The sequence below is a fragment of the Panthera uncia genome, chromosome F2, assembly GCF_023721935.1.
Source record: "Panthera uncia isolate 11264 chromosome F2, Puncia_PCG_1.0, whole genome shotgun sequence".
Lineage (NCBI taxonomy): Eukaryota > Metazoa > Chordata > Mammalia > Carnivora > Felidae > Panthera > Panthera uncia.
The window spans coordinates 14,724,888-14,743,737 of NC_064812.1; positions in this window are offsets into that span (position 1 = coordinate 14,724,888).

Sequence of the window (18,850 nt, forward strand, 5' to 3'; positions counted from 1 at the left end):
CTCAGCTGTGAGGTGCAGGACAGTGGTTAAGGGTATAGGCTGGAACTGGGTATGAAACCTGGCTCCACACCTTCTATGTGATAAAGGTCACATAGACCTTTATCCTCATAGAAGGCTCCACACCTTCTATGTGATAACAGGTCACCTCATGTTTCAGCCTCTAGTCCCCCATCTGTGAAATGGGCTGTTCTGACAATTAAAAGAGAGAATCCATAGAAAGCAATTAGACACTAATTCTAATACATTAAGTGACCAATTAAAGGTAGTTATTATTTCCTATTATTGTATCTCTGCCCTTTCCCTAGCTTGTCTTTTTTACGGATGCCTTCCTTAGGAGAAAATGTGTCTCTTCATCTTTACAAGGATAAACTCCCCCGCTGTTCTCCAGTAACCTTTGTGGATTACTTTCCCTCAATTATCTCAGGGTGGTTTTTTCTTTCTGTCTTAATTTTTACTCTTCCCATATTTATAGGTAATTTATATTGAGAAAAATACAAACAGGAAACAAAAATTCTCTTCTTTACTAATAAAAGAAATATGCATTGAAGTAAGTCTGAACATCTATTTTATCTCTAGCAAAATGATAAAAACGAATGCTTTCATTTATTCTTTTTTTCTTCAAATGGCCAAACCCCATCAGGAAAGCTGAAGAGAACAAGTATGGTGGTAGCCTATAAAGTGTCACAATCTTTGCAGAAAACAATCTGGCAAGTAGTGACAAGAGTCATAAAAATGTTTATACTCTTTGACCCACCAATAACAATTTGGAGAATTTATCCCAAGAAATTAATTTTAAAGGAAAAAGAAGGGGCGCTCTGGAAAGATGTTTATAGCTACCCTAAATATTAGCCCCAGAAACGAGAAACAGCTATTCCTGAGAGACTGACTAACCTGATCAAACACTGTATACACTGGGAAAAAACACGGTCCTGAGACATGGCAATTATGATGGAAGAAAGAAGAAAAATACTGTGCACCCACTGTTGCCGTAACTGCTTACAAGAACTCCATGCAGGCCTGTAATGGACCACAGAGCCACGTGAGGAACAAAAAGTTAGAACAAACAGCCATAAAAGTAACAATAACAAATTTGTCTTCCAAAGCCATAAAACGGATACGGGCAGTAGAATTTTGAAATAATGTGTGCTACAAATGGCTAAATGTTCTTTGCTCTGACTTCATTCAGTGATAGAAAATTATTGCAATCCTATTCAGGGGCAGACTGAGGAACAGCGACACAGAGAATAAACACAATAGTCTCTGCCATCACAAACTTAGAATCTAGAATCACAAACTCAAAAGAAGATCTATTAGCAAGACGGAAAGCATAGATTTTTCTGAAAATACCAAGATGATGGACCAAGAGAGGCCTTCTCCAGAGGAGGCATCACTTGAGCTAAGGGGAGAACTTGTCCAAGCAGAAAGGGGGTAGGAAAGATAATTTCTGGCAGAGAGAACAGCACAGAGGGCAGATAACTTATGTAAAAGAGTGTGGTGCCTTCCAGAAACTACTGGTAATACGATGCAGATGGATCATGTCATTCTGGAGGGCAGATGGAGACAAGGCCAGAAAAGTAAGCTAGAGCCAGGTCAAGAAGGACCATGTTGTTGTCAACTCTGAACTGTACACAGAAGGTTCCAGAAAGTCCTGAAGAAGGAAAGTGACAAAATGGCAACTATTGTAGATAAGATGAGTTACTGCTGTGTAGGTGACTGTTTAACATGAATTGTTTAATACGGTAAATGTGTAATCAAGAAGAAAAAATCAGTTTATTCTATAAGGAGACTCATTTCCTTCCCTTCTGCCTGTTAATATTCTTAAGCCACGTATTCTTTTCTTAAAACAACAGAATTGTCTCTATTCAACCATGATGCCTATGTTAGCTACCGCTGCCCAGTTTTTCAGATCTGTGGCTAATGTCTCCTAATTCTATATTCCCACCCCCATACTTTCTCCTGAACCTCCTTCAATCAGGCCTCTGCCTCTATGATCCTACCTGACCAGTCTTCTCAAGCATTTCTTTTCTTTTTTTTTTTTTTTAATATATGAAATTTACTGTCAAATTGGTTTCCATACAACACCCAGTGCTCATCCCAAAAGGTGCCCTCCTCAATACCCATCACCCACCCTGCCCTCCCTCCCACCCCCCATCAACCCTCAGTTTGTTCTCAGTTTTTAACAGTCTCTTATGTCAAGCATTTCTGTCAAACAAACCATTGATTTATTCTTGCTATGAAGCAGGAACCATGTGAGGATCTATGATGGAAGGGAATAAGGCAGTCTGGTCCTCAGGTATAAAATAAATAATTCACAGAGATTGAAAGCACGGCATAGGGAACATAGTCAATAATATTGTGATAATGTTGTATGATGACCACACTTACAATGGTGAGCACTGAGTAATGCACAGAGTTGTCTAATCACTATGCTGTACACCTGAAAATAATACAATGTTGTGTGTCAACTACACTTCAATAATAAAAATGAAAATAAAAGACAGTCTGGTCCTCATGCCTCAGGAATATATATGGTTCAGAGGATAGGACAGATATAACCCACAGATCAGCTGGGGTTCACCTGCCTGAAGAGAGCTGGATAAAATGAGCTCAAAGCTCTCAATTCCATTGGCTTTGTAAGCCTATGTCCTTCCCACAAAATTGCTACAAATGATTCCAGAGGTCTCTCTCCAAAATCATGACCTGCTCTACCTCCTACTTCTGCCTCGGCTGTCTCTGTGCTTTGATCAAGGGGGCCACCCAGATGGAAAGCTCGCCCCCTTCTATGGCACCCCTCCATCCCTTCTCCCAACCAACAAATGAAGTCACTCAGCACCCAGAATTTCCACACATCAAAAAATTCACTGCACAATTTATGGGGCAGGGAGAGGAGGCCAAGGGGATATTTACAAGGAAATGATGCCAGCAAAAACCTGAATTGTTGCAGAGCCCATCAACCATGGGGAGTAAAAGGCACCTGTGTAGGCTGGGGTTCACTGCCTTTTGTCTCATCCCCATTCTGTCTCTATCCAGCTTCTTGTCCCTTTCTCAAATCATTACTCCTCTTCTCCTGGCATTCCAAATTCCCTCTCCATTCAGTGTTCTGTAGGGTCCCCTTGAAAATGGCATGAATAAACTGAGGGTTGATTGGGGGGGGGGGTGAGGGAAGGGAAAGTGGGTGATGGGCATTGAGGAGGGCACTTGTTGGGACGAGCACTGGGTGTTGTATGGAAACCAATCTGACAATAAATTTCATATTAAAAAAATACAATACAATACAATACAATAGAAAATGGCATGTTCTTAGGATTTCAATCTTGCCTCTGCCACTTACTAACTCAGCAGCTAGGGAAAATCATTTAGCTTGTCTGAGCCAGATTCCTCTTCCATAAAATAAGGATAATCATTGGTACAATATTTTAAGGCAATTAATGGGCTTTTTCCACTTTTGCATTTCTGTGTACGTAGTCTGCACCATCAATCTAAATGCACCTGGGGCGGAAGTAAGAAAATTATAGCAAGACCTCAAGGAGAAAGGAAGGAATTACTCTTGCTGGAATTTAAAACCAGACAATGGTATTGAAATGTAGGTTCTATCAAGAAGGAAATTCTCTTAAATGTCTTCACCTACCTCCTTTAACATATCAGGAGGTGTCCTTGTGTGGACGATATTACACTTCTATAAGGGAGGTCCTAGTCCAATAGAGAAAAGTATTGGAGATGCCTGCCCTTTCTCATCCCAGGGAAAGACAGAAAAAAAAAATACAAGGCAGAGATAAGAGAGTAAGTGGACAGCAATACTCCATCATCTGCCTCCAAGCCAAAGTTCCGAAGCAGAGAAGGGGTGTTCACTAAGCTTAGGGGGGTGATGGCAGACCACTTAGGAGATGGTTGAAGTAATTTAGGAAGATTTCATGGAGTCTCAGACTTTGGTAACTGCCAGTAGGGATTTAAGAAGAGAGAGAGATGAGGTAATAAGGAGGTAGAATCACCAAGCCTTAATGATTGCATATCTCTCTAATTTACAATTTTTTGTCTTTATTATCTGCTGCATTTGCTTTTTTTGTTTTTGTTTTTGCTTGTTTGTTTGTTTGAGATCATTCCCCAAATTTTCTCCTCTCCCTATTTCCATGACCTCATACTACACAGTCATTCTGGCTCCTCTCTGAAATTTCATCCTCTGCCATGCAAGAGTTAGCTTGTTTTTTATGGAATAAGTGCCTAAAGAAGTCTGTAGAGGAGGAAATGGTCTGCTTTAGCTCCTTGTAGGATTAAGATGAAATCTGCTTCCTGCGCACTTTGGATGCGTTGGTCCTGATTTTGTGCTTTGCGTGGCAGAAAGAAAAAAGAAGTCTTTTTACTCCCCTAAGAGTACCTCAGACTGGACTATGATAATAACAGACCAGTGCCCCTTTTCTATAGCTGCCTTCTCCCTGCTGCGGCCCAGTCTCCTGTATTAGTGCATCCCTGCTAAATCATATTTTTCCAAATTCAACCATCTCAGCCCTCAGAGATTCAGACGACTGGCTCTCACAGTGTCTGCTTATTTCAATAAACAGGTTTTAAATGAAATCTTAGGTGCCACAGTTCACTTTCAATAGAATCACATAAAATGGAAGTGTCAAAAGTTAGAGAAAGTATAACTGTTTGACAATTGAAGATTGAACCATGAGCTAGAGGAATTCAAACCAGCTCACTGGGTCACACGATAGATGTTTCTGTTGCAAGGAAAATGGGGTGTAGGATCTCCTGCCTCTCCAAAATCAAATTCATTGTGTTCTGATAAGATGCCAAAAGGAATTCCATTTACAGAGGTAAAATACTCAAACTGCAGCCTCTGTGGCTGAATGCCAAGCTTTTGGTTCTCTTGGTCACCATCTTTAGCAATGCAAAACAAATAAAATGAGGCCTCTTTCATACGGGAATGGCAAATTTCTTATTGATCTCTATGTAACACAAACTCTTCTGACCAATGGTGGACTAACAGCCAGATTACCTTAATGTATTTGCAAACTGCAAATCAAAATAATATGCCATATTATATGTATACTGTCAAATTCACTTTCTGTATATATTTACCAAATGCATTTTGTAGGGATGTGAAGGAGGGGAGTCAGGCAGCACATCTTAATGTTATTTTAAAAATTTAAGGAGAAATGTCAGCAATTTAGAAATAACTGCAGAGTTCAAATATCTCCATTTCGCCATTTATCTACCATTGTTGTATATCCTAGCAGATAAAAGAGTGAATGAATATCTTGCAATAACATTTAGAGTCATGGAAGAGACCCACAATTGCCAATTATACTGTATTTTAATTTAGAGATGCTTCTTTCAAAATCATATGTTCATTTGACATTTCCCTGGGAAAATAATGGAGGAGGAAAAACATCTTTCAAAGCTCTTGGGGCAGCTATTCAAAACCCAAAGTGCTAAGCAGACCTGCATACAAGCAGAGAGGTCCTTTGTGAGTGTGACCCTGCTGTTTTGTACAATTTTCAGAGTCAACCTATTGCAATGAAATATATTCTATAACCACAATTAAATGTTGTTTGAAAAGATCTTTCTGGATGTGAGAAGACGTTTGTGGTGTGAAATGCCATTAAAGAAAGGGGCTGGCATTGATGAGTTAGGGGGTGTTAGATAAAGATGCAAGTCAGACACTTAATGGGAAACCATTCTCACTTAATGTGAGAAGAGATTTCACAAGGAAGTGGAAGGAGGAACTCCTGGACAGAGACAGTCTGGAGGGGCCTCCACTCTGGAGCTAAGGCTCTGGAGGAGAGCTGGTTAGAGCCCAGCCTTTACATCAGGCTGAGCAAGACAATCTGCTAACACCTAAAGCACTACTTTTGCACCTGTGAAACAGGATAATAGTAGTAACCTGCCTTAATGGAAAACATTTAGAATAGCACCTAGGACATGGGAAAAGCACAATTATAATAAGCTGCTAGTATAGTAATAACAGTAAATACCCCTTAAACGCAGGCAAGGGGACCCACATGAGTTAGTGTTCTCCTTATGATTTTGTAAAGGCACTTCTGATACCTACAATGGGCCTTGGGCAAGCAGTGCCATCAGGCAGGGTGTGCCCAGCCTGGACCTCAGCTCCATTTCCCGCTTTGGAGATGCTCTCCAACTCTCTATTCTCGCTCCTGCCCTGGGTGTGGGGTTGACAGATGCCCCCCATGGAGCTCTAGGAATTGCGTCTACTAAATTGTACAGGAGCCTAATGGTTGGGCCCTGGTTCCAGGAGGGTGGCCCGGCAAACGCACTGGTCTCACTGGCCAGCATGGTATTTCTTTCATGGGAATCGTGCAATATTTAGCCACCAAAATCATACTGACATGTTGACTTGGGACGACTCAAATTTTTTAGACAAGGGTCCTGTAAAAAAATATCTTCTGGGGCCCCCACACACCTTGGGGGCAGCCCCACGAGTAAGACATTATTGTTATCTTTGGATGCCCTTTTTCTGGTCCCATTTAGGAAGAGGACTCAAACAGTTCAAGAGAAACATAGTCATGAGATCCTAGATGATACAGGATACTAAAAAGGCAAATTATTTCAAGCCCTTTAATTACTTCTAACCAGCAAACCACTGTAAATTACCAGGGGGGAGGGGGACGAGCTCTCTCTCAGACTCCTACGGCCCATGCTGGAGAGCACTCGCAAATCTCAACCAGCCCCAGAAGGGTTTTGATGCCTAGATAAGAATTTTAAAACTTACTACGAGTCAAAAGAAATAAAATTAAAATGATGATCCCACATGTTGCCTACCAGGAAAAAAAAAATATTTTAAATAATAGTTCCAAATACTGACCAAGATGAAGTGAAAGGCATGTACCGAGATGGCTGGTTGTAATGTAAAATGGTTCAACCTTTGGGACAACGATTTAGTAATATGTGTGAAGAGAATTTAAAGTGCTTGTGCTCAGTTATATCACTTCTGGGAATGTAGCCTGAGGAAATTATCATAAATATAGAAAAAGCTGTCAACTTTTCTCTACATAGCAGCTGGCCTCCATCTCCTCCATTTTTCGTCTTGTAAGAACTTCTGGAGAACCAAGTAAAACACGGATTCTACTTTAGGCTATTCGTGGTGACAGACATAATGGGCTTATTCTTGGTTTTTTATTAAAACTAGCCTTTATTGACTCTTTACTAAATGCCAAACAGTGTGTGAAGTGTTTTATATAGGCTAATTCATCTAATATTCACAACAACACAAACAAGTACATCGTTTAGGGTTCCTTCCACCTCAAGAAACAGAAATCCCAGCTCTGGGATTAAGCCAGAGAAAAGTTATAACAAGAAATCCAGAGGTAGACAACTCCGTGACTGACAACTTCAGTGGTGATGGCATCATCCTCTCTGCCATCCTCAGGCAATCTGAACTTCGTGGTCACAAAATGGTCGCCGTAGTCCCAGACCTCACATGTAGACATGTAGACAGGTAGACAGAAATACCACGTCACCTTAACTAGAACTGCGTTCCATGTTCCACAGCAATTAACACAGAGAAACATATGGGTGTGCAGAGAATGAATTACATAACAAATTCAGATTTGGGTTAGAAAGCACCGAAGGGCAGATGGAGATTGGGTAGCAACCAAAATCTTGGCCAGGAGTGAGATATTTATTATGGGCATTTAGCAGCAGAGGAAGCTAAAGTCTGGGGAGGTTAAGCAACTTGTGTGAGGTCACACAGTCAGTGAATAGAAAGGCTGTGATTTGAATCCAGTTCTGTTTATCTAGGGTTCATACATTAGCACTATAATGCACTCACTTTCTACAAATGTGTATACAAATACATAGAAAAGTTCTGTATTAGTCAGGGCTCTCCAGAGAAACAACACTAATAGCAGATATATATAGGCATATAAATACATAGATATATAGATATATAGATATACACATATACACACATATGTGTGTATATACAAAATACGTATGTATATGGTTTATGTGCATACCATATACATATATATACATATATGTCATGTACATGTATATCCTATACATATGTAATTCATTATAAAGAGTTGGTTTACATGATTAAGGAAGCTGAAGAGTCCCATGATCTGCTGTCTATATCCTGGAGACCCAGCAGAACCAGTGGTGTATTTCCCATCTAAGTCCAAAGGCCTGGGAACCAGGAGAGCTGACGCTGTGTGTTCCAGTCCTAATGCGAAAGAAGACCAATGTAGGGGCACCTGGGTGGCTCGGTCGGTTAACCTTCTCACTCAGGTCATTATCTTGCTGTTTGCGAATTCAACCCCTGCATAGGGCTCTGTGCTGACAGTTCAGAGCCTGGAGCCTGCTTCAGATTTTCTCTGTATCTCTCTCTCTCTCTGCCCCTACCCTCCTTTTGTTCTGTCTCTCAAAAATAAATAAATGTTTAAAAGAAGAAGAAGAAAAAGAAGAAGAAGACAATGACGACAATGACCAATGCAGCAGTTCCAAAACAGTCAAGCAGAGGGAGCAAATTCTCTCCTTTGTTCTATTCAGGTCCACATCGGGTGGGTTGGGGAGAGCAATCTGCTTTACTTGGTCTATTGATTCAAATGTTAATCTCATCTACAAACACCCTCATGGATATACCCAGAATGACGTTTAACCAAAATCTGGTCATCCCAGGGCCCAGTCAAGTTGACACATGAAATTATCCATCACGGTTTCTCAATGGAGATTGTTTGCTCTTTTACTGTGCTTGTTCATATGTACTTCTTTCATGCCAGCAAACAATAAAAACATGATCAGCCATCATATTAAAAATGCATGAGGAAGAAAATTTACTTCCTCTTTGCTCTTGATTGGGAAGTGCTAAATAAACCGGGCAAGGAGCCTCATTTCATTCATTTTCTCAGTCATTCATTCAACCAACATGTAGTGGAAAGAATGGAGGTTTGGCCTTCACCACATGTGGGTTCCAATTCCCATTAAATCTTGGTTATAAAAGTTATTTGTAAAATAAGAAATGGAATACAAGTGATAGTGGTTGTCAACAGTACCAGTAGAAATAGAAACAATAGCAGTCTGACAAAGACAAACACTAATAACAAGGTAGGGTTACCAGCCCCTTCTTCTCCTGGCAGCTAAAAAGACTTTTCTATTGTCCATTTAGTTCCTCCCCATCCCCTGCCCTGTTCTATCTTTGTCTGCCTTATGGGCATTTTGTTTGTTTTAATACAGAACAGGGAGGATGGGGAGAAAGGAATCAAAGAAACCAAAGGAAGAGGCAAGAGGAAGAAAGGTCACAATCACCTGATCAAAGAGGAAGAAGGGCCAAAATCACCCGATCAAAAGCAGAGAAAGGCAAGCGTTTGAGAAGGAGGGTGTTACGAGTCAGCTGTGGGGAAGAAGAGGGTGAGAGGCTGAGAAAGGAAAGGAGGACATGGCTCTGCCTTTTGAGATGGATTTTCATTCATGTTCTCCAAGGGGTAGAAGTAACGCCTATAAGTGCTTCATAAATACTTTTCCTCATTGAAATATGTTTCCTTGAATGTGGCAGTGCACAAGAGGAATGATGTAGGACCCTGGGGGTGGGGTAATACTAATAATAATGGCAATAATAATAGTATTAGTGGTAGCAGTGGCAGCCACGGGAGCAGAAACAATAGAGGTATCAGCACTCGGGCAAGTCACTTTCACTCTTGGGACCTCAAGCTCCTCGTTTGCAAAATGAGGGCACTAGAAACTACTTCTGGGCTCTACTATTCTGTGTTTCTATCCATATCTACTAAGTACCTGGTCCTGAGTTAAGTGCCATAAGGAGAGACACAGGAAACATAACAGATGATTCTAGCCCTCCAGGACTTGACAGTGAGCCTTCTTGCTGTTCCTTCACATTCATAACTGAGCCCTGCCTCAGGGCCTTTACACTTGCTCTTTCTTCTTCCTGGAATGCTCTTGCCCCAGATATTCACATGAGCCTCCTTCCTCAAAAATCTTTCCTCAGGTTTTTGCCTAAAGTCTCCTTCCCAGTGAGTTCTTCCCTGATCACCTTACTTAAAATGGCAACACCCTATGAATTCGGAGAGGAATACAAACATTCAGCCTATGGCAGTATTTAAGGTTTCAAAGAAAGAAGAGAAAAAGAAAGAATGCTTATCACCTACTGTGTGACATGAGAATCTCAAGAGAGCTGGCATGATTAGTTTCTAGTCACAAGGTTGGTTTATAAGGCTTTTTTGGTAAAATTCAGCTTTATGGCTTATTTTATAATTAATAGTTGATAAAATAATAACACCTACAAAAAAAGGTACCATTCCTATCTATTTTCCCTAATTTTCTAATACACTTGTCACCACCTAACATGTTACATAACGTATTTATTTGTCCAACAGCTGTTATTCCACATAAGAATTTATGCTCCATTAAGAAAGAATTTTTTGGAAACCCCTGGGTGGCTCAGTCGGTTAAGCACCCGACTTCAGCTCACGTCATGATCTCACAGTTCGTGGGCTCGAGCCCCGCGTCAGGCTCTGTGCTGACAGCACAGAGCCTGGAGCCTGCTTCGGATTCTGTGTCTCCGTCTCTCTCTGCCCTTCCCCCTCTCGAGCTCTGTCACTCTCTCTTTCTCTCTCTCAAAAATAAATAAGCACTAAAAATAAAATTAAGAAAGGATTTTTTTCTGTTTTCTGCATTGCTGTATCCCCAGAAACCAGAACAGTGCCTGGCATGTGGTACAGGCTTAATAAATACTTGTCCAGCGGATGAATAAGAGACATGATACGACTTGGTCAAGCAGCAGAACAGCCTGCATTTAATACATGTAAGAGGTGAAAAATAACTGCTGAAGGAATTCAGAGAAGGAAGGGAGGCACGCAAACCAGAGCACTTAGGAAAAGCTCATGGGGAGTGAGCAAGTGGGAGACAACAGGGGAGGCCTTTTCAGCTTTTACAGGGAGTGGCAGGGTGGGAAGAAGGAATGTGGAAAGGAGACAGAAAGACAACACTGAAAAAGCCCATGGTGTCCACATGTTATGTTATAGGATAAACAAAGAGGAGAGTCTACCTGGAGTGGAAGAAAGGACCACCTTAGAAAGTAGAGGGAGGTCAGGACAGGGAAGCAGTTGGGACAGGGAGGACAGTCCAAGGAAGGCTCCAGCCCCTCAGACACACCACATGCTATGCCCAACGTTTCCATATATTCTAGAGGCTGAGTTGATGGACAGCCTGGCATGCTGGTATTGAGCACCTGCAGGTGCCACCTGCGGGTGAAGCTGTCCTCCACTGGCTTGTGCTCTCCTCCAGGAGAAATCATAATGCTAATGTCAGTAAGAACTGCCTTATTTCATGAACATGGCACTGCACATGTGATACGAGATCTCCACCATGTCTGATTATCAAACGCTGCATAACAAACTACCACAAAATTTAGTGGCTTAAAACAACCATTTTATGTTTTTACAGTTTTGTGGGCCAGGAATTGGGGTGGGGGTGGGGCTCAGCTGGGAGGTTCGTCTCAGATCTCATGCCACCAGCTGGGGTGACTGGAGCTAAAGGGTTCACTTCACAATGGCTTTGCATCACATCTCTGGCACTTTGAGGTTCCTTGGCCTCTCTCTGTCTCTCTGTCTCTCTTTCCCTCCACATTGTCCAGGATCCCTCCATGTGGCTTGGACTTCTGTATCACGGTGGCTTCAGGATAGTCAGACTTCTTACACAGTAGCACGAAGAGCAAATGTTCGAAGACAGAGGAAGTAGATGATGCCATACTGTTAAGGTCTGGGCCTAGAAACTAGCACAGCACCTCTGTGGCCATGTTTTCTTGATCAGAGCAATCACAGAGTCTCCCCAGATTCAAGGGGATGAGACATACACCCCATTTCTCAATAGGAGTTATGTCAAAGAATGGATGGTGGTCCTCCTTAACCCACTGAAAATATTGTCTTTGTTTCTCAAAGACAGAAGCTAGTGCTAAGAAAGATGAAAATAGCTTATTTATTAATTTTTTAAAATGTTTACTTAATTATTTTGAGAGACAAAGGGAGAACATGAGTGAGGGTGGGACAAAGAGAGAGAGAGAGAGCGAGAGCGAGAGAGAGAGAGAGAGAGAGAGAGATCCCAAGCAGGTTCTGCACCATCAGTGCAAAGCCCAGCACAGGGCTTAATCTTACAAATCTTAAGATCATGACCTGAGCTGAAATCAAAAGTCTGATGTTTAATCAACTGAGACACCCAAGCACCCCAAGAGTAATTTTTTTTTAATTTTTTTAAGTGTATTTATTTACTTTGAAAGAGAATGATCACAAGTGAGGGAAAAGCAGAGAGAAGAAGAGACAGGATCCCAAGCAGACTCCACGCCATTAGAGCACAACCTGATGCCTCAAACTCACAAACCATGAGATCATGACCTGAGCAGAGATCAAGAGTCTGACGCTTAACTGACTGTGCCACCCAGGTGCCCCGAGAGTAACTTATTTAAAGAGAAAGTCCACATAACCTAATAGTTAAGATCATAGCTATCTTGACGAAGCCATTCTTAAACTTACTATAAATCCACTGTAGTCAACTTAGTCTTCTATTTCCATAACACTAGACAAATGTGTGAAATTGAATACAGACCAGGATAAAGTTAATACATAAAGAAATAAACCAAAAATGGCCAAAAAAGGGCAACTTAATTCACTAGAAAAAACTGTGGTTAAAAAAAAAAACCTGACTCATACCATATTGAAGATATAAGTTACAGATGTAATAAGAAATTTAGGGGGAAATGTGGATAACCTTGTCCTGAGCAAGTTAGGGATTGTAGAAACCACAAAATAAAAGATGATAGCAAGATAGAAAGATTAGATGATAGATGATGGGTGGATAGATGGATGGATGGAGAGAGAGAGAGAGAGAGAGAGAGAGAGAGATGGATGATAGGTAAATGGACAGAGATAATTCCATACTCTTTATTATTTTATGACAAAAATATCATAAGTAAAGTCAAAAGGCAAGTATTAGACTGGAAAATAAATACCTGCAACACATGTGGCAGAAAGATGGCTAGCCATCTACCAAGAAGTCACACTCAGGGATAGCTGCCCAGCCAAAAACCACAGCCAGCCCCTTGCATCAATATTGCATCAATGTTGAATGGTGTATGGCACTTCTAGGTTAGGGCTTTTAAGAAGTTGGTAGGGACTCTCCACCCTACTTTTCCCTTTCTTTAGCTATATGCACAGAACTCCAAGGCTATAATGGATGGAAGAGCCATAAGATGGTAAGAATCCAAGTCCCTGAAATACCAATTGGAATAAAGCTGCCCACCTGCAAACCAGGACTGCTCATACTGGATTGTCAGAAGAACAAGAAATAATCTTCTGGGGATGCCTGGGTAGCTCAGTCAGTTAAGCATCCAACTTCAGCTCAGGTCATGATCTCATGGTTCGTGGGTTTGAGCCCTGTGTTGGGCTCTGTGCTAACAGCTCAGAGCCTGGAGCCTGGTTCAGGTTCTGTGTCTCCCTCTCTCTCTGCCCCCCACCTTCACACTCTGCCCCTCTCTCTCTCTTTCTCTCTCTCTCACTCTCTCGCTCTCTCTCAAAAATAAATAAGCACTTAAAATTTTTTTTAAATAAAGAAATAATATTCTGTTGTATTAAGCCACTAAAATTTGGAGGTTCATTTGTTATAGAAGCTACTACTATCCTAATTCAACAAATTATATAAGCAAAGGGTTAACATCCCTAATATATAAAGAACATCTACAAATTGCCTATTTAAAAAGAAAAAAATCAGAAAATGGGAAAATTATAAAAACAGTCAAATCACTACTGAGAAAATCCAAATGGATAATAAGTATGAAAATATTCTTAGAACATCTTTACTAGCATTCAGGGAAATGCAAATCAAAGTAACTCATCAGACTGACAACTGAAGAGGAGATAATAACCAGAGCTGATGAAAATGCAAAGAAACAAGCACTTTTGAAAACTGATTGCATGAATTGCCACAGCTTGGGGGGAAAGTAATCTGCCAATAGATATTAAAATTGAAAATAGGCAAACCCTATCTTTATGAATGTATGAAAAAATTGTTATACATATAGTTGCTACTTAGTATTTACTCAATAAACAAATTAATACATGAAGCAATTATAGAATAAAAATTACCATGTGAGTCTTTATAGTCTTTATGTCTCCCTTGTTATTCAAATAAAAATCTTGCAATTGTCCAATTAATTTCCCTAACTCCCTTCTTCTCTAGAGAACCAAGAGTCCTGCTTGAAGGAAGAGACCAAAGAGAGTTACATTTGAAAAAACTTGAGGTTGTTGGGAGAGATATAAAACTGCTTAAGAATTACAAGGAAGTAATTCTTGGCGGCCACTGAAGCAGCCACTAGGTAAGAGCAAGATGGAGAGAAAAGGGAAGGGAGAGTACACGATGTTTCAGTGAATGAAATGGTCCTTCCCCCTCTAGTGTTCTCTGAGGAAGTCAATAAAAAATGAATATGAATTACTTTTGTATAATTTTTGCTCTAGCTACTTTTTGTTGTTGAGATGAGCCCTCTCTGAGGCTGGACCATATAAGTCCCTGGAATAATGAGGATTACAACTGATAATATACTGTATTCTCCACTGTCAACACCTGTAATGCACACCATTTCAGCTCTCAGGCCAAACAACAGCTCTTTCATTCACTTAACCAACATCTCCTGAACACCTACTGGGTGCCAGGGAATTAGTGATTCGCAGTCTACGAGGGCAGAAATACTAGACCATTCTGGTATTCTCACAGAGACATTCAGTCCCAGTGATCCATAAATTGACATTGTTATTTTCGAATGAAAACTGAAAATTAAAGTCTGTGGGGGATCTGGCCAAAGTGTAAGTGCGATTTAGCAGTTGATGTGGCAAAACACCAAACTTTCTTTATGACTCAAACTCCTTCTCCAGGACCCCTCTCCTTTCCATATAAAAACAGCCTTGAACTGAACCTGTAGTGACAACCTATCATGATGTCTATACTTAAGCCTTGTCAAACGCCAGAGACAATGACCACCTGTCACTCAGGGGCTCAGCGACTGCACAACCTCACACAGTTGTTGTCTGTTTGCAACCATTGACAATCAACACTGAGAAACAATAATTGCACAGACCCAAGTGCCCTAAAAATATTGCATCGGACTCCCCTGAGCTGTCAGCCTGGTTTTCCTCTCTGCAAAGAAACCCACTGATTGCCTAGTGACTCTGATGGGCATAATGAATTATCAGACAAAGCCTTTCCCAAGCTCCCAGATGTTATTAGGTAGATGGAGAGAGAGGCTGAAGTCATCCAGAGGCATGACTTTCAAATGGGCAGACTAAAATAGATATTGTGGTATGAGTGGGAAGGGTTACAACAGCTCTGGAGCTAGGTCATGCTTAACCCCTACATTTTTCATGATGCTGACACGTTTAGGGTCCCATTCCTTGTAAGATCTTTACTACCCTGTCCAAGATGAGCAAGTCACTTGACCTACATGGTCAAGTCTCAGGGCTGCTAACTATAAATGAGGATATTATTACCGTAACAGGATTTAACTTCATAAAAAATTATGTATATGGGTATATGGATATTTATACCTACCCAAAATAGTGTGTGGTACATAAGATTATATAAATAAAGCATCCTTTTACATCCTCTGCTACAGCATTGCTAAATGTTATCGTGTCTGGCATAGCAGGCATTTGCTTTCCTAAAGGAGTCCCGAAGTACAAGACTGAGTGGCCTTTGGGACTGAGTCCATGTTTTCAACCATGAGTCATTCAAACTCAAGTATAGCTTAGTGAACCGTATAAAAGCTGGAGATTAGGAAAGTTGGAATCTGGTTCGCAACCACTCACAAAAAAGAACTATCCATCCCAAAATGTCAATAGTGCTAAGAACGAGAAGCCACGAAATCACCACACTGTGAGGAAACTCAAGATAACCCCTTGAACAGTCCATATAAACAGAGAAGATGCCTAGGGCACTTGGGTGGTTCAGTCAGTTAAGCGTCCAACTCTTGATTTCGGCTCAGGTCATGTTCTCACAGTTCATTCGTGAGTTTGAGCCCCCACATCAGCCTCTGTGCTCACACTTCAGAGTCTGTTTGGGGTTCTCTCTCTCTTCCTCTCTCTCTACCCTTCCCCTGCTCATGTGTGTGCTCTCTCTCTCTTTCTTTCTCTCTCTCTCTCTCAAAAATAAATAAACAACCAAAAAAGAATATTTTAAAAACAGAGAGAAAATGCCTGAATTATTCCAACTGTCCCAGCCATACCTGCCCAGATGTCAAACATGAGTGAAGGCACCATCTTGGACATTCGCTTCCAGCAGAAACAAAATGACAAAGAACCCAAGAACCCAGAGGCATCCAATTGAGCCAACCCAGATGTCTCCAGCAGTTAAAACACCTTCAGCTGAAGCCCCACTCAGCTGGGAGCTATCCTCCCTGTATGCTATTTTCATTCATGACCAACAAAAGTGTGAGCATAACATAATGACTGTTGTTTTATGTCACTTCGTTTTGGGGTGGTTGGTCCACAGCCACCGATAATGAGAACAGTGATCTGTTAATCTCAAAGAAGAGATTAACCTTTAGAAATCATGAACCTGGTTTCAGGAAGACCGGTGAATTCAATCTCAAGCTCAGTGATGCCATATGTAAAAAGGGGGATATTAATCTCTATTTCTCAGGATATTGAGAAAATTAAATATGATCAGAAGTTTAAAAGTACTTAACAATAGGGGCACCTGGGTGGCTCAGTCGGTTGAGCGTCCGGCTTCAGCTCAGATCACGATCTCGTGCGTCCGTGAGTTCGAGCCCTGCATCCAGCTCTGTGCTGACAGGTCAGAGCCTGGAGCCTGTTTCGGATTCTGTGTCTCCCTCTCTCTCTGCCCCTCCCCTGTTCATGCTCTGTCTCTCTCTGTCTCAAAAATAAATAAACGTTAAAAAAAAATTTTTTTAAGTATTAAACAATAGTAGCTAGCCTAGTAGAACTATTGCACAAGTAAGTTTAGGTTTGATTTGATCTGGTTTGTCTTCAGAACATAGAGCAAAGATGACCTTTCTCTCAGACCTTGAACGTTGAGTTGTAGAAAGGGACATGAAGTGGCTTCGTCTCAGAAATCGCCCTTCCCCCCACCTGCCTCATGCAAAGCATCCCTTGCACTCCATGTCAACAGACCTAGGTTGGAGGCCCACTTCTAAACCTCGCTTGGGTTACTTCCTATCTCAATATCCCAATATCTCAACATCCTCCCGTGTAAAATAAGGACACTCATCTCGGGGCGCCTGGGTGGCTCAGTCGGTTAAGCATCCGACCTTGGCTCAGGTCATGATCTCACGGATCATGGGTTCAAGCCCCACATTGGGCTCTGTGCTGACATCTCAGAGCCTGAAGCCTGCTTCGGATTCTGTCTCCCTCTCTCTCTCTGCCCCTCCCCCACTCTCTCTCTCTCTTTCTCTCTCTCTCAAAAATAAATAAACATTAAAAAAAAAAAGGACAATCATCTTATAGGGTGGATCTGTGGATTAAATGAGATAAATGCATATGAAGCACACAGCACAGTGCCCAGCACAAACCAAACACTCAGAATCCTTTCCTGGTGTGCAGTTCACCTACTTATGCGACATCTCTGAATCCCAGCACTGGGCATAACCTAGACTCCAACTGGGCCCTTGGCAATAGCAATAAAATAAACTTTCTCTCACTCTGAATGATGCCAGAGGGACAACAACCAGGAAAGAGAGGTAGATCCGTTTCTCCTCCTCATTAATAAGCAAAGCATTCTGTGTAGCCCAGGGACATTTCCAGAAAGTCGAAGAGGAAAATTTGTGACTTCTTCCAAAATCAGGACAAGAGGAATCCCCTTCTGCATGAACACCCGGGATGGAAACCAGTCTCACATAGACCAGGCTGGTCGATCTCTCTGAGTAAACCCACCCCCACTCTTTCATCTGGGGGCTTTACCACCTAGCATTCTGACCAACACAAAAAAAACTGGTCTTCCAAATACAAAGAAGTACCAGTTGGAGTCCAGATTTTTTTCCCAGGCCTGAGAAAAAGAATTGTCAAAAAGCCATTACAACACCTGTCAGCAAGAAATCAGGCTGCTCATTGAGATGCAAAGCCTGTTCCCTGGTTCCAGCCTGTGGAGTTAATTACAACCCAGAGCCATGCCCTTCTGTCCTGAAGACACTGTTCGCATCTACCCTCAGGACTCGGGAACCTGAAAGCAAAAAGCTGCCACCCTAGGCAAACCCCCTAAATGAACAGCTCCAATGGTGGGACTGTCCAATTCAAGAGGTCTCCTTGTTGTCCGGGACGAAAAATGAGGAATAAGTACACAAATATGATTGGAATCCTTCGAGAATTGTGAAATGATGAGGAAAACTGTAAAAGCGTTGATTTGAAAAATGGAGTCTCTTTCTGGTCTATAGTATCCGTGGTTTAAAATGAGCCCGAGACTGTTCTAAGGAAGACTGCTGGGTTCAGTGATTATGCTGTAAATTGAGAGGAATCCCCACTGCCCCCCCCCCACACACACACACACTCACACTCACACTCATAGTCATTAGCCACCCAATTAAAACATTTGGCTTTTCTTTTTTTCCAGGCGTGTCGCCCATTTAGAGCCCTGTTCATTCTACACTCTCTCTGCTTCTACACAATCTCCAAGATTCACAAAAAGGCTCCGCTATGAAGGAAAGAAAATAACTCCCAATATTCCGGCCACAAAGTATTTTCATATATATGATGAGGGCTGTCACATAGACACTTCAGCTTAAATTGCAAACCACCGCCTTCCCAGAACTTCTACATCTCTTTCTGGATATATGTTGCCAGACAGAACTTACCCCTCGGACATACCTTATTTTCCTTATGCATGTATT